This window comes from Protopterus annectens, chromosome 8.part0 (genome assembly GCF_019279795.1).
Source record: "Protopterus annectens isolate FY-2018-M chromosome 8.part0, PAN1.0, whole genome shotgun sequence".
Classification (NCBI taxonomy): domain Eukaryota; kingdom Metazoa; phylum Chordata; order Ceratodontiformes; family Protopteridae; genus Protopterus; species Protopterus annectens.
In genome coordinates, this window is record NC_056741.1 from 1,109,747,990 (window position 1) to 1,109,770,608 (window position 22,619).

The window sequence follows — 22,619 nt, forward strand, 5'->3', positions numbered from 1 at the left end:
TTTAGTTTACAGTCCCAGCCACTGGGAAAGCCTGCAGGCCTGTTGTACTAGTAACACAGTAGGAAATATGCAGTCATAACACATGGCACCAATTTATATAAACCCTAGTTCCTGAATGGCTTAAAACTATATTTGGTTATTTCAGACTAGTACATATATATGTGTACACTAAACTTTTATCTTTTTATCAACAAATGTCCAAACTGTAACAAGTGTTAGTTCTAAAATATAACTTGCCAATTTACCCCTGGATAATACTATATGCATGGCATTTCTGTCTTATGCACTTAATATTTAAATTAGGTTCTTTTCAGACAGATGATATAGAAAGGAATGTTCACAGGACACTTATTGATCTGAAGTTATATATGGCCAGGTTTGTGTAACTGTGCCCATTTCTGTGCAATTAAAAAATAAATAAACTGAGTGAACTATGAAGATGGCTCTCAACCTCTTAGCACTATAAATCTAATGGGGGAACAAAGGAACAAAAGAGGTCATATTTTGAATATTGCACTTATAAACTTAGAAAGTTGCTAGAATCAGAGATATTGCATTAGCATGCATTTTCTGAAGTATGTGAAGTCTGAAACTCCAGTGTCTGCCATTATTTAGTGACTTCAGTCCTCAGTAATTTGTCAGAAAAACACAAATTTTATGAGGAAGAGACCAAAAATATGAGGCAAAAATCTGGACATTATGAGAAAGTCTGGGCACTTGAGAGGTACGGATGGTGGTCGTGTGATGACTGAAGTGCATGAGGATGACAACTGCAAACTCTTTCCCAAGGACTTTTGTCACTCAGAGAAAACAGCCACCATAGCAAATGAATGGGGTTATTTTGACTAATCAAAACTCTATAATTTGTGTATTGCTGAATATTTTTTCACTTGGCATTCAGAAGGCACTTTCTGTATTTTTGTAGTAATAAAATCTTTTGTTCTTCTCAAAATTACAATTTTATGTACAAAAGGGTAAAGCCCCCCCAATCAGGTATATTGCATTGATTATAGGATAGGTGCAGATGGTCTTTCAGATGGCTAAAATACTCCTTTGATTACAGCTGTGGGTAGGGATACACATCAGAATTAACCAGACCTGGAAGAACTCTACGTTAGTTGCAAAATATGCTGATATACATGACTGTAAAATTATCAAAGAAAAATTATTTTATGTAACTATTTTGATAACTGGGTGGGTTGATGGCTGAACTGGTCCAAGGACACTTTTCTTGACATGGGCACACTGACAATGATAAATATGTGATTTGTATATAGTAGCAAAAACAAATATACAATAAATACAGATGTCACACATGAACAAGTCAACATATACATGTGCAATAAGGACACAGAAATTTGTCCTATACACATCACAAAAAGCCAGAATTCTTGCTGGACATTGTATTTAAACAAGAGGCGCATGCATGTGCAATACCAAGAACTAAGAATATGTCCTTTTTAAGAAGTTACCTTATAGATGTCAGACAAATGTGGTGCAGTATAAAGAAATGACAATAAATCTTGTGATGTTATGTAGTCCTATCTCGCCTACATTCTTCACTTGTGAGTTCGGAGCTGAATGTCGGCTCCAACTCGGCCTATTTACTAGCTCAAAAGTCTTTGATTGGCTGGGCTAAGATGGTATCCCACAATACACTGCTCCACATTCCCAGATCTCGTTTGCCACTTGTAGAGCTCGGACATGGTCTCGACTTGGCTGTGGCTAAGTATTGCAAAAAAACTCTTTCTTGTGAAATTTTTTCGCTAATTATTGGCTAATTGTGTTTATTCAGTAGAGTTGTTCTTAGTGGTGTTGCTGCATTATTTTTGTAGGTTGCGAGTGTGTTTGTGTGTGGTATCCCTTACACCCTCGGACTAGGCCTGTTTAAGTTAGAGGACCTAGTCCTCCTCATGTGTTTGTCTGGTTATTTTTCTTACTTTAAGTTGAGACCCGTTTAATTTAGAGGTTCTCCCCTGTGCCTTGTTGGTATTCTTTCGTGTTCTCTGCTTTCTGTGTCAGCGGTTTCCCGCCTTTTGTCAGTAGCAGCTGCTACTAATTGTTGGAATGTCTAAAGAACAAAAAGAGCATAAGCCCTCGAGCTTTAAAAAGTGTACTAAGTGTGCCTATAAAATGTCTATCACAGACGGACACTCGGTCTGTGTTTACTGTCTTGGAGCCATCCACCTTCAGGAGTCGTGCAGTTTCTGCCACGCCTTTAGTCCTCGGGTGCTCCAAGAGGGAAAAACAAGTTGACTCTAAAGGGACTGCTAAAACCGTCTTTTGAGGAAGATTTAGGTTCGGCTCCCAGCTCCCAGTCGAAGTCTAAATCCTCCAAATCCAAGAAGAGGTCTCCGGCTCCATCTATTGTTTCGGAGCCACCTTGTAAAATTTCCATTGTGGAATCTGCTTCCTCGGCTCCACCGACCTTGGGGCCGCAGGAGGTAACTGTATCGACTGAGTCTGCATCCGCTCAGATAATTTTGGAACCGATTCGGAGCCGGTCGCCAAGTTTGAGGCAAGCTTCTCCAGACAGGAGGTCTGGTTCTCCATCCATTTCCTCCAAATCCTCCAGGCTTTCCGATTTGGATGTAGCTAGGGTGGTGCAGAGGCTCCTACAGTCGCCGGTGTTGGCCAAACTTTTCTCGGCTCCGACCCAGTCGGCTCCAGAGCCAGCTCTGTTGGTTGTACCTGCTATTCCTCCTCCGAGCGCATCCTTGTCGTTGTAGCCGGTAAGTTCCGCTCCGAGGGATGTTCCTGTGCCAGCACTGATCCCCCAGTGGGGTTTATTGGTGCCAGCATTGGTTCCGACCCTGTCGGCTCTGTCCACAGGGTTCGAGACTCGGGTCTCCTCGGTCGGGCCTGAGGGGGATGTCTCGGAACACCCATTGGCTCCGAGCCTCCCCCTTGGCACCTCGGCTGCGGGGACTCCGGTCTTGATCATGGCCTTGGAAGTGGGTTGATCCTCCGATTCGGGAGGTCCCACCTTCGAGGCAATGCGGAGCACACTGGCTAGGTCAGCTACTTCTCTCGGATCAGTTCTTCCATCCCCTACGACACCGGTGAGAGCTTCTGACATCCACCTATCCTTAGATAGCAGAGCTTAGGGGCCTAAGGATACCCCCATGAGTGGTCCCCTTCTTTCTGAGGGGCCCTCAGAGTCTGTGCCTGAGGAACCCCCCAGAAAGAAATCTTGCAAGAGGAAGCACATAGACTCCCAGGATGAGTCTCTCACTTCCGATACTGACCTCGAGGAGTCCCCTAAGTCTTCCTCTGAGGATGTTTCATTCTCCAATATCTTGGAGATCTTGAAACAAAGAGGAGACTGGCCTTCCAAAACCCCCTCTGAGGAGGAGTCAGTATTCCTTAAGGCCTTCGCGCTCAGCCCTCTCCACCCTTCGACGAGCTCCTGGACCTTATTTGTCGGAGGGTGTGGGAGACTCCTGTCTCCGTGGAGCCTATTCCTCGACGCCCCAACAAATTTTTGTCTGCTCCCCAAGGGAAGGAATTTTTGACAAAGGGAGTCCCAGTAGATGCTATGGTGGTGGCGGCTGCCACACAGAAGGAAGTTGCTGAGTCTTTCTCTTTGGTCCATTCCCCTAACAAGGAGTCTAGGACTATGGATTGGTATGGGAAGCGTACACTGTCTTCAGCAACCTTTACCTTGCAGTCGCTGAATTATTTGTCTCATTTCACGCGGCTCCAGAGAGATCTCCTTAATGAGCTAGGAGATACTCTAATGGGTAACATGCCTGAGGCGGTGGCTCAGACTGTCAATGCTCAGCTCTCGACCCTCAACTCCATTGCTAACTTGTCCATGCAACTGATTTCGTACGCAGCTGAGGGAACTAGTAGGGTGGCTAGTTCAGGGGTGGCCCTCAGGAGACAAGCCTGGCTACGCCTGTGTCACTTTGCGGAGGCCTTTACGTTTTCCTTTACTGATGCCCCCTTCGATGGTTCCTCCTTGTTCGGGACCAAAGTGAAAGACACACTCACCAGGTGCGAGCAAGAGGGAAAGACCTTGTCTGCCGTGGGAGTCCGTTTTTCCCTACCGTCAAGGCCTTACCCCAAGGCTCAGCGAGGGGGAAAGATGCGGTTCAAAAAATCTCAGAGGTCTTTTCCTGCCGCACAGGGTGAGACCCCCCCTGCAGCAGGGGAGGGGGGTTGTATTCAGATAGATGTCGCCCCAGAGGCAGAGGAGTCATCCAACCAGTCCCTCCAGACCAGATCGGATTAGGGACTTACTCAAGATTCTTTTTGGTGCCAAAAAGAACGGGGGACCTGAAACCCATTTTGGATCTCAGCTGACTCAATCATTATGTACACAAGTCCAAATTCCAGATGGTCACGCTACAATTGATTCTTCCGTTATTGGGAAAGGAAGTATGGATGTGCTCCATCGACCTGAAGGATGCTTATTACCACATCAAAATGGACAGAGCATCCAGATGTCATCTACACTTCCGGCTGGGAGCCAGGCACTTCCAGTTTCGAGCCCTGCCCTTTGGTCTCACCACAGTCCCCAGGATGTTCACCAAGTGCATGGCAGTGGTGATGGCTCACTTGAGACGTCAAGGATTCCATGTGTTTCCTTATCTGGACGACTGGCTCCTATCCGCCCCCACCAAGCATCTACTTCTTCAAAACAGAGATACTGTTATCGATCTTTGTCACCAGTTAGGCGTCATAATAAACTGGAAAAAATCTGCCTTGCTACCCTCACAGCGTGTCTCATTTATAGGAGCAGAGTTGGACATTATTCGGTTGAGAGCATTCCTACCTATGGAGAGGATCACAGGATTGCAACGACAGGTTCGAATGATGATGCCTCTGACACGTGTGAGGGCAAGACTAGTTCTTCAGTTACTGGGGACAATGGCGTCCACTATCATGACGGTCCCGCTAGCGAGGTTACATATTAGGATCCTACAATGGCTCCTATTCTCCCAATGGTCCTTTCAAAGACTACCGCTATCCCATCCTATCTTAATCACAGGCAAATGCAAGCAGGACCTCAGTTGGTGGCTATGCACCAACAATTTAGATGTAGGGAAACCCTTTGTTCCACCCAACCCGGTAGCCACAGTGACCAAGGACGCCTCCCGGATAGGGTGGGGGGGGCATTATCTCGGCAGGATGGTCCAAGGCATGTGGCAGGAGCACGAGATATACTTGCACATAAATGTCCTGGAGATGAGGGCAGTGCTCCTAGCGTTGCAGGCGCTTCAGGATGTCCTTCCTCTAGGGAACTTTGCGATACGCTCAGACAACACGTCAGTAGTGTGGTATCTCAACAAGCAAGGGGGAACCAGATCGTACCCACTATGCAGGGAGGCCATGAGAGTGTGAAATTGGGCGATAGCTTCCCAATGGGCCTTGGTGGCAACACACATCCTGGGGAAAACCAATGTAATCACAGACAGACTAAGCAGGGCGATCCTCATGCCTTACGAGTGGTCCCTGAACCGCCAGGTGGCAGACAGTATATTCAGCAAATGGGGTCAGCCTTGCTGTGACCTGTTTGCCAGCCCTCTCAATGCGAAATGCCACGACTACTTCTCTCTGATACCCCCACCGGGGGAATCTCCAGGGGACGCTCTTGCGCACAATTGGCCCTTGGGTCTGCTGTATGTTTTCCCTCCATTTCCCCTTATCTCGAGGGTGATCCAGAAAGCGCTATCCTTGGGAAGCAGATTGATTCTGATCGCGCCACACTGGCCTCGACAAGTATGGTTCCCCTTCCTTCAACCTTACATCGTGGATGCTCCTTGGACTCTGGACCCTCATCCAGACTTGCTGACACATATGTCGGAACAGCTCCACTCATCCCTGGAGACCCTCCGGCTTACCGACTGGCTACTCCACTTCCAGCCTTAGTCAGGTGTCACCGTTTTTCTCCTGATGTAGTCCATATTCTTTCGTCCTCTCATAAGCCGTCCACTAGGAAGGTCTACTCTAGCAAGTGGAAAAGGTTTTCGATATGGGCCCAGTCAAAAGGTATTGACCCCTACATGGCGCCCATTGACTCTGCTTTAGAATTTTTGTCTCATTTATTCTGCCAAGGATCTGCCTCAGCCACCATCAAAGTTCAGCTGGCGGCTATTTCTAATTATCACATGGCTCATGAACCTAGCTTAATGGCACACAGGCTGTGTAGAGCATTCCTGAAAGGCACTCTTCTCCTTCATCCCCCTGTATCTCAACCTGTTATGCCCTGGGACCTCAATTTTGTTCTGCAGGCCCTTACTCTCCCACCCTTTGAGCCTGCGGCTTCTTGCGATTTATTTTTATTTTTATTTATTTAACATTTGTTGACCGGGAATGTTTAATGATTTAAAATTTCTTACATGGAAATCTGCCTTTCTGATAGCTATCACATTGGCCAGACAAGTATCAGAACTCCAGGCCCTCTCAGTCAAGCCCCCATATTTGATATTCCATAAAGACAGAGTCTCTCTCAGACCAAATCCGTCCTTTCTTCCCAAGGTGGCTTCCTTAGCTAATATTAATCAGTCCATTGAGCTGCTGGTCTTCTTCTCCAACTTCTCCAATAAGGCAGAGTACCAGTTCCATCTGTTGGATGTTCATAGGCAACTACGCTTTTATCTACACAGGACTAAAGATTGGTGGAAGTCAGACCAGCTCTTCGTTTCATTCTCAGAGAATCGCTTGGGGTCTGCGGTCTCCAAGGTCACCATATCTAGGTGGATAGCTGGTTGCATCTCATTTATCTATCAGGCAGGGGGAAACAGCCTGCCTTTTCCAGTCAGAGCACACTCTACGAGAGCAGTTTCCACTTCCACAGCCTTTCAGGCTAGGTTATCAATGGATGATATATGTGCGGCTGCAACATGGGCTTCTCCTCACACGTTTGTTTCCCATTACAAATTGGATGTGGTGTCCAGGGGCAGGTCATCTTTTGGCTCCACAGTGCTCAGGAGTATTTTCCATTGAGACACCCAGGATGTAGGTGCTAGGGACGCTGTCCCACAAGTGAAGAATGTAGGCGAGATAGGACTACATAACATCAGTTAGTTATATACTCACCATAACGTTAGATGTATGTAGTCCATCTCGCCTCACATTCTTCATTACCCACCCACCGTCCCCCACACCTGGAGGATTTGGAGAATCTCCTTGTACTTCTCATGTTACTAAGTCCCTTTGGATAATTTGTTGGACCTCCTTGTCATGAGTATGTGTATGCGTTTGGGCGATAGATAAGATTTTTCTGTTGGCAGCAAACTAGATCTGGGGATGTAGAGCAGTGTATTGTGGGATACCATCTTAGCCCAGCCAATCAAAGACTTTTGAGCTAGTAAATAGGCCAAGTCGGAACCGACATTCGGCTCTGAACCCACAAGTGAAGAATGTGAGGTGAGATGGACTACATACATCTAACATTATAGTGAGTTATCCTCCATATCCTCCTAGTACAGTACAAGAGTTTAGAACGAGCCTAAACATCAAATTCTTTTAATGTCATTTTGTGCATTACTATATGAGAAATGTAGGGTTGGCTAGGGAGTGCTCTTATTTCAGGCACTTTGCATTTGTGATAACACATTAGTCTACTCTTCATAAGTATTACAATAATTTTACTGTTAGTTATACAGATGCATGATACTATGGGGTATGTGTTTTGAGAACAGAGACTTTTTCAGACCACACCTTTAGTGTAACTATTTACCTAGTTCCATATTGAAATAAATGTATTTTATTATTTTCCTTCAGCTCTATTATTTAGTCAGTAAATTAGTATATTCCCCATTTCTGTATAATCCCTACTTTGCTAGGGTGCCTTGTCACAGCTACATTTGTAGGTTTCCTTAAAGTGACTTCTCTTGGTCCTTCTGTAAGAAGTGCAGTTAATTTCTTTTTAATGTGCTGGAGAAGATGACTTTCATTTGTGATTACTATTTTATAGAAGTTTTTTTTTTGCTGTTGGTCCATCAAACTGTGTTCTAACTAGTGCTAGAGTATTGTCCTCTGTCTCTCTGAGGATCTGTGGCCAGTTTTCAGGACGTAATTTATTTCACAGAGTGTGACAGAAATTTGATGTAAAATACATTGAAAGTTGAAAACGAGAACAGTAATATTGTCTTTGCTGTGACAAGAAGCCAGTCTACATTTCAGTGTCACAACGGTGTTCATTACATGGAGAGAGGGCAATGAAGTGATACACTTTGTTTACTGTAGTTTGTAGCATCTTGTGTTGAAAGATTAGTTCGAGGTGATTAAAATTAGTCCATATTCCAATGTAAGAATAAGTCCACTTTTTGCTAGGGCAGTTATGGATTCTTTGGTGAGGTGATCGGATATGGAACAGCATGCTTTTAGTTGTTTTACCTTTTAGCTTTTTCATGTCTTTATCTGCTATTACTTCTGTTTAGTAGGTAAAAGTTAAGAATGGATCCAAGGAATCCAACTCCCTGACTCTCTACCTCACTTGCTTACTGGAGGCATCTTTCAAAGTGAACGTATCCACTATCATCTCCATATTGCAAAACTTCAGGAACTCTAAATACATTTTTCCAATGAAAAGTGGCACCAGAAGTTGCATTTTCTTCAAACTGGCCTGTCCAATGATAAGAAGGGCAACCTCCAGAACTGCTCCTCATGTCTGCCTGTGACCTTCCAGTTCCAGGAAGATATCAAAATGAATTCTTGGTTTAAATGAACCACCAGCCTTCAGGCATGTCTGATAGTGATTATGTGAAATCAACTAGTGATGAACAGCCCCCAAATCATATAACAATGTGCACTTCAGGCCCTCCTTATGTATCACACCCTCAATACAAACACCTGATTACATGGAAGCAACACATAGAGAGGTCAAGAAGTATCTCCACAATTACTGTCAGCAAAAAAGCCTCTAAAGTGGGAAGTCCATCACCCTGCAGGGAGTCAATGCCACCTATTCCCTGTCCTGTTTTGGAAAGAGATGTCCTCAATTAATTTTGTAATGTTTGCAAATGAGAGGTCTAGGGATCAGGACTAAATGCCATAAATGTCTTATAATTACATGATAACAAATCTTCATTAGGAAGAAACATTTAACCTGGAGGATGAGGAAAACTATTAGATAATGATTTCTTGATGCTAGAACTGTTGAGATAATGATTAAAGAAATGCGCTGGTCTGCCTATATTAAAATGGATCAGCTTTGTTTCACTAGATGATTAACGCCCTGTGGGGAGTAAAGATTATCTCTGCATGAGCTGATCCATGTATATCAAGCCTTTGGTTTGCCAAGCACAGAATAAATCATTTAGCTGGGGAAAATCAAATCCTTCTCTATTGACTATCTGATGGATGTTAATGAAAAGATAAGCAGGTTGATTACATTTCCTTATATGGTTATTTTCATTTTTACTGAAGAAGGCAGTAAAGTATTACTTCACCTGGGTTTAAGATGAAGAGATGGGGCCAGCTTTCTATTGCAGCTGACTCCAAACAGCAGCAAGTCAGTCCAGTTGTGGAAGACCATTAACTGAGCAGCGGTCTGTCATATTAGAAGAAACAAGCCCATTCTCACACTAGAGGACTGCAGTCTGGGATCTTTGATCCTAGATCAGTCTCTGGCTCAGATGACCCTTCTTATACTCTTTGATAAGGTTTTCATGGGACCAAAAGAAAGTAAGTGTGAAACACTCAGAACAGTATATAAGACAAGAGTCCAGCAACATTTAACTGTCCTTTTTTGTCATATTATGAATAAGAAGTTTCCAAAGTTTTTATCACAGTGATCTCATTTGGCTCTAAGCATGTGTGAGTCTTAGGTCAAAACATATCTGGACTTCCAGGTAACTAAAGTAGTCAGAGACCCTAAGAAAGGAAGAAGAGTGCTTAAAGCACTGAGAAAGATGCTGGTTATTTTTAACAACACCATTTTATCATCATGTGTTTTAAAGCACAGAAAAACAAAATGCTACAAGAATTCAATCAACCCAAGCAGAACATGTTCAAGGTTATTAAAACAGGTGAGCAAGCCATCAGCAAAAAGTGAAATTTGTGATTAGAAGCTTGCACTCTCAGGCCTTCAAAGTCATTGGCCTGCAATAGCTATGGCCAAGGGCTTAGAGTTCAGTGTATACATGACAAAGGAACACTGTCTTATATTCCTCTATGCACCCTGATCTGAGCTGATGGAGATGTGTGCAATTCTGCAGCAATCTATTAAAAGGCTTCAGAGAACTTGGCTGGTTAATGATTTGAACCAGATAAATCCAAGATACTATCTCACACACTTTTTCTAAGTGCATGTTCAGTATCAAAAATGGAAATGATCCCCTGCTTAGTATCAAAAAACGTAAGGGATACCTAATAGCCTCTGAATCAGAAGACAGATTAAACATTATACATCACATATATTGTTATATATCATATAATCAAAGCAACATTACATAAATTGTTAATTTCCTGCCTTCTTTTAAACCTTGTTCCTCCTCCAAAATATTTTTTCTGCATTTATTGCTTCCATAATTTCCATATTTTTTCTACATAATATACTCCTACCCTTTTCTAATGATCCCACTTCCTGTTCTTTTATCCCTGTTACAATATTCATTACTTCCAGCATAGTTGGTTTAGGTTTTGATTTCCATTGTCTAGTAATCTTTTTTTGGTCGCCACCAGAATTAAACTTAACAAAGGCTTACTATGTCTAGGCAATTCAGATAATGTATCCTAGCTCAAAAACTCATTTCCTAAGTTACACTCATTTGCTCACCCAGTATTCCTGACAGGCTACTATGTAGGAATTTTTTAAAGTCTGTCAACTCATTATACCCTGAGAACACATGCACCCAGGTACTTCTTTCTTCCCCATTACACATCCAACATTTGGCATCTACCTGAGGAATAATTCTCTGGAGTCTGCTTGGGGTATAAATGTATCTATGAAATCTGTAAACACTTTCAGACAAAAATCCTAAAGCTTCTAAATTGTGTTGCATATTTGGGAGCCATACATATGCCCCCCCCCCCCATTGTTTCTTTGTGAACCGTTTATCTAATCTCTCATCTCAGTCTTTTCTGACCTCTTCTGATTGATTCCAATAGTTATCATGCAATGTTTTACATGCCCTACTAATTATCTTTTTTTAACAGCAGCTTCTGTTATAGATTCAATTAAAAACTCAACCAGTGCAGGTCTTTCATTTACGATTCCCCTATCTCTTTCTCTTTGACTATACTCTGATATCAATCCCTGATAGGGAAGGCAATCACTAACCTGCAATAAAAATGTCTTCCTAGCCTCTTCCCATTCGATTACCTTTCCTTCTCTAATCATTTGTTCCCAATACATTAGTTCCTTCAGTAAATTCCAGACCCCTCTTACCTATTCTCTGTACCCCTAATTGCAGTCATCATTATCAGCAGAATCTCCTTTCTCCATTCCCATGCTGGCTTAGTTCTTAGTATACCTTCTGCTACTTTATGAACATAATATTCTATATAACTGTTGTTATTCTCCTTAAGGATCTGTGTCCAAAATTCCATTCTTTCAATATTTCTTGAATTAACCCTGCTTCATCATCATCCCTTTCCATTTTGAATTGTAGCTTTCTGCTTGTGTTATCTATAAGAGACTAAACTGTGTTGCCGTAAAATATCCCTTCATCTCAGATAATCCTAAACTTCCTTGTTCTATTGGGAAGATCAGGTTATACCACTTGATTCTTACCTTCTTCCCCGGCCAGATAAAATCCTTCAATACTTCATTAATTACTACCCACTATGTCCTGACCTGTGTATAAAACTAAAGGGACTAAAAACATTTTACTGCTCGTATTTTTGCACTATCCATATCCATAGGCAACAGCTTCAGGTTTCCAGTTTTTGTATTATCTGTTGTTTAGTCTATTCCTACATATCCTTAGCTGCCATAATAGAATCCTTTTTAATCCATAAATACTTAATTTATTAATGTTCCCATAAATATGGGTATTGCTGAAACATTTCATATGTGGGTACATAGTTTATAGCTGTAGCCTCCTTTGTTTTATCTTCATTAATTTTATATCATGAAAAAAACTGGAACTTTCTCAGAATGTACCATAGCACTGAGATATCCTTTTCTGATTCCATCAGGAACAAAATAGTATCATCTGCAAATAAAGCCAACTTTTCTTGAACACCATACCAATTATATCCTTGAATTTATGAGTCCCTTATTTTCTTTGCCAATGGGTCTAAATATAACAGAAATAACAAAGGGGAACGAGGACAGTCATGCCTGGTTCCTCTATTCAGACACAACTTATCACAGAGGAATGATTTCACTGTGATTTTTGCCTCCAATCCCTCATACATCATTCTAATTAACCTTATTATTGTATCAGGAAATGCAAATGTTCATACGGCCCTACTCATAAAATCCTAGCTTACTCTGTCAAATGCTTTCTCTGCATCAAGACTCACCAATAACAGTGGTATTTCTTTTACATTCTGCTTCCCTCTGGATCATCTTTGCTCTATTATAGTTCCCAAATGTTTGCTCCCGTCCACAAAACCACATTGGTCCATATCAATCAATTTTGGCATCACCTTTGCCATTTTTTTAGCCACTATAGGCATAAAAACTTTGTAATCATGGTTTAAAATTGAAATGGGTCAATATGAAGCTGAATCACCATTTTTATCTCATCTCCTATCTTAACTGTTAATTGCTGAACTTCATCTACCTCTAAGTTTGGAATATTTAAGTCTTCCATAAATGTTTTCATTTCTGCTTCTTCTTGATTTCCCACTACTCTGCTTTATATACATTTCTGAAATATCTCTGGTTATTTTTCTTGTTATAGGTGTTGTTCATCTTGTGTAGCTAGTTAAGATGAAGAGGCTTGGGTGTTCATTTATATACTTTATTACATACAAACGCATCAGGATTGACAGCAGCAACATAAAATATAGATAAACTGACAGACTGTTACACATGCATACATGCTTATACCTCTGGAGCTCAGTACAAAAGGGCAGTCGTGCTTGCACCTGCTCAGTATTTATATACATGTGCTAGCTCACTGGAAAGCTTCTTAAGGGTACATACACATTCTGATCTACATCCTCCCTCTTTACTGAGCTGTCTTGCAATACAATGTTATTTGAATAGGCATGCAAGCTTTACAGACAATAATGAATAAACAAACATTCATGTCCAAGTTGCCGTGTATCTGGAACAAGGTCTGGAAATGCAACCTGCTCTTATAATGTAGCAGTTAGGACTGGGTTTAGCAACATGGATAGTCATTGGTGAAATATCAGCTTTAGGACTCTTAGGGATATTCTCAGGAACAGGGATATTTGCTGGAATGTGTTCTGGAACTGGAACATTGGATAAGTCACTGAGAACTAGAGTCTTTATCTCAGACAAGATGCTTCAATACTGGCTCAGACACCGGTACTAAATGTTTGCAATTCCATCTAAATTCTATTCCTTGCAATTCCACGATGTACAGTCTTGGCTCTGGACATAAACTTTTCACAATTCCAACCTGATCAAAACCTTTTGCTGTCTGCATCCTCACTATCCCCCTTCTTGTAATGGATTGAGTGGTTTGCTGGTGTTACCATAATAGGACTTTTGGGACAAATGTCTTTTCAGGAGTTGAGCTTTCACTGGTTTGTTGTTCTTAGCACATGGAACCAATAAATTGCTGCTAATTGGTAATGTGGTTCTGGTTTGTCTCGACATAAGCCTCTGGGCAGGTGAACCAAGATGATTATCACGAGGAATGTTTCTGAGATTCAGGAGATTGAGGAAAACATCAGTATTGTCTCATTTTGACTTCTCTAACAGCTGTTTTGCACTTTGAACTGCATGTTTTGCTAAACCATTTGACTGTGGGGTACTCAGGACAGACTACTCGTGACATGAATAAAGTCCCACTCTTCACCAAATCTCTTGAACTGCTGGCTTGTAAATGGTGCTCCATTGTCAGAAATAACTTTGTGGGGACTGCCATGGACAGAAAAATGTCTCTTCAACTTGTAATGACAGTACTGGATGTGAGATGAGGAAGTAGGTCAATCTCAAACTAATTTGAATAAGAGTCTACTAACACCAAATAATGCTGACCATTCCATTCAAAAATATCTATGGCTACTGTCAACCGAGGTAGTTCAGGAATCTGGCATAGCTGAAGTGGTTCTTTTTGTTGATGCAGTTTAGAACTATTACAAACAAAACAAGATTAAATTTGCTTCTCAATATCTTTTGACACAGAAGGCCAAAATACTAGTCCTCCCGCCTTTCTTTTGGTAGAATCAGTTCCTGGGTGGCCACGATGCAAGATGTTAATATACTCTTGTTGCAAGGATTTTGGAACAATCACTTTTGGACCTGTCATGATGATACCATTGTCAGACAAAATCTCACCTCTGTAAGGAAAATATGGTTGTACTTCTTGAGTAAACAAGATTGCTTTGACTGCCATCCTTGACTGATAAAGTTGTTGAGCTTCTGGATAATTGGGCCTGAAGCTGTATGAGTTCTAAGCTCATCAAGCCATGTGGAAGAAAAAATTCTCACTTCCATGACTTCAGATTTCTCATTTTCATGCTGTTAGGTGGTATTTCTGGGCGATCTGGATAAAGTATCAGCAAGATAAAGAAGTTTGACTTTTGTGTAAACAAGATTTAAATTATACTTTTGCAATTTCAAGATCATGCATTGCAATCTCACAGGAGCTGTGTGCATAGGCTTTCTCAAAATAATTACTACAGGCTGGTGGTCAATCTCAATTTGTATAGGTCTGCCATAAATATAATCATGGAACTTCAAACATGCAAATACAATTGCCAAGAGTTCTTTCTCTATCTGAGCATACTGCATCCCAGTTTGGGTTAGAGTTCTCAAAGCATAGGCTACTGGTCTACCTTCTTGAAAAAAGACTGCACCAAGACCAAACTTAGAAGCATCACAAGAAAGAGTTACTGGTTTATGAACATCATAGTATCTTAAAGTAAGTGGACTAGCAATTCTCTGCTTCAAGACAACAAATGCTCTTTGGTGTTGTTCTTACCAGGACCAAGTTACATCTTTGCATGTCAGCTCTCTTAATGGTGTTGAAAGTTGGCTCAGATCTGGAATGAACTTGCCTAGATTGTTAACCATGCCAAGAAAACTTTGTAGGGTTTGAATATTGTCTGAAGCCGGCAACTGAAGTAACCACACCTTTAGGCCTGTATCTTTTAACCATGTGCTGCATACTATCAACATTGGATGCGGAAGATGCTAGAAGCATGCATTTCTCATTTGTAAACATGTTTCTGTGCTTTTTTGTGAGCTTGTACATTTGAGAAATCTCTATGGCCTTATTCAAAGTTAAATCACTGTCTCAAAGCAAAATCTGTCTCACTGCATCATCTTTAATATGATACACAAGCCTGTCTTTTATCAACTCATCCCTTAATTCACCATATCTGCACATTTTAGCCTTATTTCTCAAGTCAGTTATGTGTGCTACAAAGATTTCACCAGGTTTTTGATCTCTTATGTAAAGCATGAGCCTTTCTATTGTAATATTCATTTGCAAGTTACACGTTTCTCTAAATTTACATTTTAAGCACTATGGGTCTTCCCTTGTTTCAGCTGGTACCATTATATGTTGGTTTTCCCTCCCCTGCATACACAACAGGTGCATACACAAATGGAAGTTCTCTTTCAATGGCTTCTGAACCAGGTAAATTAAGGAGAATAAATGTTTGTAGATGCATCTTTGTCAGAAAATGCAGCCTGTATGAAAATATCATACTCTTGCTCAAACACTCTCCAATTTTCTGCAATATTATTATCGAATACAAGTGGAGCAGGTCTGGGAAATCCTTCTGCTATGCCAACAAATAATGCTTAAACACAATGCAAAATATGGCCCTTGTAATTATGTACGAACATACATACACACCAGGTACGTGTAACAACATTCAAATGCAAAATAAACTCTTCAAAATACTGTACTTTGCGAAATATTCTTTGAAATGCCTGTATTTTGTGAAATAACTATACTGTAATACTGCACAAACTTGCAAACACTTTGTACACTTCGGATATTTTTAATAGCTTTAGTTAACGCTAAAAAGTAGCACATAGGGGAAAAAATACAGTCATTTTCCTTGTTTTATATATTTTATGAGATTCGGATATTGTTTCAAACACTTTCATAACTATTTAGAATACTTTTATCAATATGTCACAGTTTCAGACTTTTTGTTTAACTAGAAATTCGTTTTGAGCATTCTGAGTGCTTTGTTTTATATTCATTGAGTAAAAAATCAATTGAGTTTTAGTACCTGGAATTCATTTCCTGTTTTGCGAGTTGTTTGAGCAGTAGGGATGATCCATTCCTGTATATTCCTCCAACTTCAACTGAGTGCCTCATGGTCTTGACTTTGGATCCCATTCTGACACCATGTCACTTGTCTTGTGTAGCTAGTTAAGACGAAGAGGCTCAGATGTTCGTTTATATACTTTATTACATACAAACACATCAGGATTGATAGCAGCAAGATAAAATATAAACAAACTGACTGACTACTATACATCTCTGCAATCACTACAAAATGGCAGTCTTGCTTGCACATTCTCAGTATTTATATACACATGCTAGTTTGCTGGAAAGCTTCTTAAAGGTGCATACACACTCTGATCTACAATAGGCTCCCTAAGTTTGGCAACAAACCTTTCTTCTTTCTTTTGCTTAAGTCATTGTGCTTACTGGAGTTATTATCAAAAACAGCTGCTTAACAGCAGTCTTTCTAAACTCATGCATATTATCCAGGTACTCCCTTATTTTCTCTTTAACACTCTCCAATCTCACCTCTTCTTGTTCTGTGAGATTCCCCTTTTTTCTGTAATACTTTATCCCTTGTCAACTCCTCTAAATAATTCTTATAACCTTTTAACCAGATCTCGTTTTCTTTTATTTCTACCCTATTTTTAAATTCCACTTTCATGTTAGCCCAGTCAGTAGCTATAACTTCAGGAGTACTTTCCCTAATAAAGCCAGAATAATTTCCACTACCCATTCCTTAAATTTCTCTCTTTTTAACAGGTAGGTGGGGAAGTGCAAGTGTCTCATCTTTACTTCATTACCCTACACTTTTATCTTAGCAATTATTGGCGCATTATCTGAAATAGTTACTGGATAGCAGTTAAAGTTCTCAATTAAATGCATGTGTTCCTCTGAAATATAATTTCTGTCTAGTCTAGCCTAGTTATTGTACCTTGGGGAATAATATGTAAATTCTCTCTGAGTTCCTACTACTGAATTCACATCTTTCATACCAAATATTTTCATACATTTCTTCAGAAATCTACCCTCTTTTGTTATAGTTTCCCTTCTAGGCCACCAGATACAACCTCATTGTTGCAAATTAAATTCCAATCCCCACTTATAAGTAATATTTCCTGCTGAAAGCTAATTATTTCTCCTAAAATATTTAAGCTCAACAGTAGCAGTTTTAAGTTGAATATAAATACATCCCATCTTAAACCCCATCCCTTGCAAGTAGCCCCTTACTACCACAAATCTGACATTACTATCTTTGCCCCCTCTTCTATCACTATTGTAGCCCCTCTAGCAATTAATATAAGTACTCTTCTTTTCCTTTATCCCTGATATTGTGCTAGGTACCCATCCTGAAATCCTCCCTTTATCAAATTCACATGCTTATTTCTTTCCAAATGTGTATCCTGTAGAATTGCTATTTTCACTCTGCTTTTCTTAATATAATTATGTATTATTCCCTTTTTGTCTATACCTGTGAGACCATTCACATTCCAAGATAATATGGAAAGTGTTGTCATTATAGTAAGAAGTCATTATTTCCGTATATTATACCATGGCAGCTTTTTGGATGTTTGTTTCCAGCTTTTGTGATACATGCACCCACTAATGTTTGGCAGGTTAATCCTTTATACAGTTTTTTTCCTTATCATCAACATTGGAACCTATGCCACATTCTACAAGACTTGTTCTTTTAATAAAAACCTTCAAACAAATAAACCAAAAACATCCCCAGAACACTCCCATAACCTGTTGACTTAATACAAGCACACATAACTATGTTCATATTCAAATAATAAAAGTTCAACCCCCCCATCAGGAGCATTTATCCCAAACAAATAGATGCTAACACAGGCTCTAGTTAACATGAAAAATTAGGTTATTCATGCTAAGATGTATGTTATTGCCTACTTACACTAATTGGTCTCTGTTTTTTTTTATCCCCTCGTGTGAAAAATTATGTTTTCAGAAGTCATTAACTTTTAGGCATGAAGAAAACAGTGTTATATCTTCGACTGCCTTATTATCAGCTTGTCTCCGTGGAAACATAACAGAAAAAAGAAAAATGTAGTCCTCTGCTACAGCCTGAGAGACAAGTTGAAACATTTATTGCTAAAGGAAAACTTTTCATTATATTCAGTATTCTTATATTTACTTGCTTCAACTTAAGATTTTTTATTAGATTAAACCAAGGGTCTTAATCCAGATATTCACCTATGCAAAAGTAAGAGAAGGCATAACACATTTACATATATTATAATCTGTGTGTACTTTTTCACTCCATTCCCCACCTCAACAACCCAAGATTGCAGCCTATTAAATTAAACCAGCTTGTGTCTAGCTTTTCTTCTCTTTTGCACTGTAATGCCTACATTTCTTAATACCTAAAAACAAAGACAAGATGTAGAAAAAAGGCATCTGTGTAGTTTAGCAACTATATCACATACAAGAACAACTAAAAATGCTTTACTATAAAACATGCAAGTGATATTGTGAAAAGCTTCATAGAATATTGTTAGGAACATAAATTGTTTTACTTACAGTTACTTTTCTCTTCTTCTTCTTGCCTCCACTCAGAGTTCTTCTAAACATTAATGACATGAAGAGAGACAAATGCTTTTCAGTTTCACACAGGTTTAACAAAGTCAACAAAAGTCTACTATTTTCACTTTTCCTTATACAGCACGTTTCACAAATGTGACTGGTGCTTTGCAGTCTCACATTTATTTACTAATTTCTGTGTTGCTGGTCTTCTTCCTGTTTATCTCTATCTCCCAACTCCAGATTCTGGTTCAGTTCCAAGGTACTTCTGATTTTTCTGGTCAACTCCTGTGCTTTTCTCTGTCTCTCAAGCATTTTCCTTTAAAGAGTGGAAAAGGTTTCACTTGCATTATTATCAAAAGAATGGGAGGCAGAGTCATCTTCTATTTGATGGCTCACTTTTTGTTAGACAAATTTTTGCATTTCCTCCTTAACCTGGTCTGCACCAAAAATTGCTTTAATCCTCCAGGAAAAATATTTTGAAGACAGCTGGATACAACAGCTTGAATCTCACACCTGCCTCTTGACATTCCCTGATTACTAGAATAAATTTGTTTCTCTTCTGTCTGGTGTACAATGAATAATCACTTTCCACACTCAGCTGACTCCAACTTTTAGTAATTTGCCCTTTTGCACAGTTTTTATTAGGATCGACTCTTTCTGCTGGTAGGTTTGGATCTTTACTAGTAAATATATTGGCTGCTTTCTTGTGGCCAGATTAGGAGAATACACATGGTGTGCCTTCCCAATTAACAGTTTCCACTGTGGAATACCAGTGAAATTGCTTATTTGTGCCTTCATAAAAATGAATGCTGTCTGTTACTTCTAGTTTCTCTGGTACAGCAGAAAATGTCAGATTTCCCCTACATATTCAGTCCTCTACCATTTTTGAAACATCTCTTCTTGAGCAATCTCATACTCAGCCAGCCTTTTCTTCATTTTGGCCTCTGATTTTGCTGCTTTATCAGGTCATCTGAATATCTGTTTAATGCTTTTTCTATTTTTGTCAAGCCTGTTGTTATTTGAGTTGATATTTTCCTTCATGTTTCATTTATTTTAATCAGTTCTGAGCACATTTGACTTATTTATTCTCCTAGATTACTAGAAGACATGTCTTGCACCAAAGCTGGAGCTTGAACTGTTTTTTTTTTTTTTCAGAACAGCAGCAGGATTCTTCCAAGTCAGTATTTTCTCTTCAACTTTTCTAGTTGGTTTTCTCTGGCTCTCTTAGTTTCTTCCCTCCTGGCATCGAGGCAGTGTACGTTCTGGCCAGTAATTGAATTTTACTAAAGCTAACAACTTTACTGGCTGGTTGTTTCTCAATTTTTTTTTTCACACTGGGAGAGTTGAATTTAAGCTGTTGATCAGTGTGCAGCCATTTTAGATGTCCCTAGAAAAATTAGATTTGTTTTCATGAAAGAGCAGATCAGATGACAGGTCAGGTACCTCTTGCAATTGCTGATACTAAAGGCAGTCCTGCTAGGTTTCCAACTCATTATTTCTATATATTATTTAACTTCATTGTAAGAAACTTAAAGGTGTGCCATGGTGATGTCCAACAAGGTAATCCCATCTTCAGTTTCAAAAACTAGCTGCAAAAAAGTAGTTCTAATTATGGATTTTTATCAAATAATGCATTCAAATTTCAGTGCTTTGGGGGGAGCAGACTGGCCATCTGGCAGTTCTGCCGAATGCCAAAAGGGCTGCTGCCAACATTCTGCATTTATTTTTTTTCCTGGCAGGGTTGACCAGATAATTTCTTTATTTAATTATTTCCTGGTAGGGTCGACAAGATACTTCCTAGATGTTGGTGCAGTGATGCAGTCTCCTTTAAAATTTTTTGTTTCTGACATCCTGAGCCTGTAGGCTGGCAGGGTCTACCAGGCAGTAGAGGGCCAAATCTGCAATAAGCTGCGAGTTTTGAGGGCTGTTTCTGGTGTCTTTCTAACAATATCCTGGCATGGTCAACCAGATACTAGTAGGTGGTCTATGTGTTTTGGGGGCTGTTGGTGATTTTTTTTTCTTATATATAATATCCTGGCAAGGTTAATCAGATACTTGGGAAACAATGTGTTTTGGGGACTGTGGATGATGATTTTCTGTTTCTAATATAATACACTGGCATGGTCAACCAAATACTAGTGGTCTGTGTGTTTTGGGGGCTGTTGATGACTTTCTTTTTTTAATATAATATCCTGGCACGGTTAACTGGATATTAGGGACTATGAGGCAATGTGTTTTAGGGGCTGTTGATGACTTTTTTAATATAATATCCTGGCAGGGTTAACCAAATACTATGGAGGCAGTGTGCTTTGGAGGCTGCTTGACTATGGAATTCTTTTTTTCTAATAAAATATCCTGGCAGGGGTCAAACAGATACTAGGTATACAGTGTGTTTTGGAAGATACTTGTGGATGAAATGTTTCTTTTAACCTAATCTTTTTGCAGGGCCAATCAAGATAGATTAGGATGGTGTGTGAATGTTTTGTTGTTGAAACTCTAGCCTTGCATGATTAAAGTGTGTATGAGTGAACTTTAGTAAGATCACCTACAAGCTCTTGACTATGTGATGCGAAAGAAATACAGTAATGTAATCATTGTCTTCTCTTTTCATCATTTTAAACCTTGTAGGCTAAAAGCAGATATTGTGGGCAAGCAATCGGGCTGGGGGCTGTGCCTAGTATGTGTTAATGAAATGACCAGCCTTACTGTTATAATTCTGACTTGCTTTGCAAGAGTAATGTGCATTTGAGTGAAGTAAGATCAACCACAAGCTCTGAACTCGGGCTATTGTTTATGTGGAAAAAATACATATATTAATAACAGTGTTGTCTTTTATCCTTTTTTTTGTCTTTTAACCTCGCAAGATCAATCAGATACTGTGGGTGGAATGGGTTATAGGAATTGGGACTGTGATGAATGAAGAAACTGGCCCTACTGTTTACTGTTGTTGTAATTCTGGCTTTGCAGGACTGTCATAGTTGTCTGTATTTTCAGATGAATGCAATCTAATTATCAAATGTATGAGTCATTCTTAATATATGTTATTTCATATCTGTTCATATGTACACTGAATGCCTGTTAAAAAATGTTTGTAATATAGTGGAACTTTTCTCCTTAGCATACCTCTCAACTGTCCAGATTTTTGCCTCATATTTTTGGTCTGTTCTTCATAAAATTTGTGGTTTTCTAGCAAATTGCTGAGGATTGAAGTCACCAAATAGTGATATATACATTTGAGTTTCACACTTCATGTCTTTCAGAAAATGCATGTTAATACAAATCCTGTTATTCTAGCAACTTTCTAAGTTTATAACAGCAATTTTTTAAATCTGTACCTATTTTTGGGCCTTTGTCCCCCCAGTATGTTAGGCATTGTCCAGATTTTCAGTGCTAAGAGGTTGAGAGGTATGCTCCCTGGGCATATGCTGAAAAGTTTATTTATTTATTTATTTATTTTTTTTGACAAAATACAGTTGGACAAAGCTGGCTAAACAAAAAGTAAAATAAATAAAATTAAATGTGTATTTGTGTAAGACAAGCTGGCACATATAAGTTGTGACTAATGTTTCTATCAACTAAATGAAATGAATGCAAGTATGTTAATTTAATCCTTGCAGGGCCAAAGAAGACACTTTTGTTCAGTGATGGGGTGGGGGCTGTTTGTGAATGAAATGAGCTGACTGGCCCTGCTGTTTACTGTTGTACTTCTGGCTTTGTAAGATTAATGTGTATTTTGGTAAAGTCAACTGGCATACAAGACTGTGTCAGTATCTCTCAGAACCA